This window comes from Penaeus chinensis, chromosome 34, assembly GCF_019202785.1.
Source record: "Penaeus chinensis breed Huanghai No. 1 chromosome 34, ASM1920278v2, whole genome shotgun sequence".
In the NCBI taxonomy this organism is placed as follows: Eukaryota; Metazoa; Arthropoda; class Malacostraca; order Decapoda; family Penaeidae; genus Penaeus; species Penaeus chinensis.
Genome location: NC_061852.1, coordinates 31,634,760 through 31,636,486, shown reverse-complemented (window position 1 = coordinate 31,636,486; position 1,727 = coordinate 31,634,760).

Sequence of the window (1,727 nt, the reverse complement as noted above, 5' to 3'; positions counted from 1 at the left end):
GTATTTCGATGTTGATTTATTAAAGAATTGCGTAATGACCATGTCGGAGAAAAGGCAAACGGGAACGAGCTGATGTTATCGTCCGCAGACTGGTGGAATCCTTGTTTATAAACCAACTGTCCGATTTCAACCTTTAATAGTGTGTGTGTGTGTGTGTGTGTGTGTGTGTGTGTGTGTGTGTGTGTGTGTGTGTGTGTGTGTGTGTGTGTGTGTGTGTGTGTGTGTGTGTGTGTTGTTATGATTATTTTTATTATGTTTATTACTACTGTCATTGGATTATTATCATTATTATTATGTTCACATTTATCATTATAATCATTACTACAATAATGATGGTAGTAATGATAATGATAATGATAATGATGATAATTTCCCTCCCACCTTCCTCCACCTCCTTCGCTCCCTTATCCCCTCTCTCCCTCCCCCTTTCCCTCCTACCTTCCTCCACCTCCTTCGCTCCCTATCCTCCTCTCCCTCACCCTTTCCCTCCTACCTTCCTCCACCTCCTTCGCTCCCTTATCCCCTCTCTCCCTCCCCCTTTCCCTCCTACCTTCCTCCACCTCCTTCGCTCCCTATCCTCCTCTCCCTCACCCTTTCCCTCCTACCTTCCTCCACCTCCTTCGCTCCCTATCCCCCTCTCTCCCTCCCCCTTTCCCTCCTACCTTCCTCCACCTCCTTCGCTTCCTACCCTCCTCTCCCTCCCCCTTTCCCTCCTACCTTCCTCCAACTCCTTCGCTCCCTTATCTTCCTCTCTCCCTCCCCCTTTCCCTCCTACCTTCCTCCACCTCCTTCGCTCCCTTATCCTCCTCTCTCCCTCCCCCTTTCCCTTCTACCTTCCCCTACCTCCTTCGCTCCATTATCCTCCTTCTCTCCTTCCCCCTTCCCCCTACCTTCCACCTTGACCTCCCTCTCGGGTTGCCCTGGAGATAATGTGCTCAAACTGACGGTCTAACTACTAGCTGACAGGCCTGGAGGTGCAGAAGCTTCAGAGAAGAGGTGGACGATAATTCCCTGACAAAGAGCCCAGATATTTAAAAAAGAGATGATTAAGAGAATATTCGAGAGAGAAACATAGAAACTGAAGACACCCGAAGAAGGATATATATATATATATATATATATATATATATATATATATATATATATGTATATCCGAGAAGCCGTGTAAAGACGAACGCTCAGCTAGGCCCAATGAATGCATGAGACTAACTGACTCCTTCGCCGCATCATGAGTCTCTCCAGTCTTTCCTGCTTTCTGTCATTCCCACCAGTTGCCAGGCTCTTCCACTCCCGGAGTGTTCAGCAATAACTGAGCCATAAGCCCTATATATGTAAGTTATTCCGTGAAAATTGTTTTCTTTTTATAGGTCCAAATCGGACGGATAATGACTGTATAGGTTATCTTTTCTGACGTTTATGAAGTATTTCTCATTAATTAAATCATCGGTGCGAACAGCCGTGTCATCTTCACTATCTTAACAGCATTAAATCTTTCTATAAATTCCCTGTAGGCTTTCTTACCATTGTTGCCTCGCATTCACCGCGAGACCACATGTTTCTCCTTACAAGGCCAATGTATCCTCTGCAGTTTCTTAGATATTGCCTCTGGCTAAATTACTAAGTTAGGTTTGTATCTTGTAACATAGTGACTTCAGAGTTTATTTGACATTCCGATACTACTTCATCTTCCTTGTCATTAATTGCAGATTTGTTTCCCGTTTTTACAT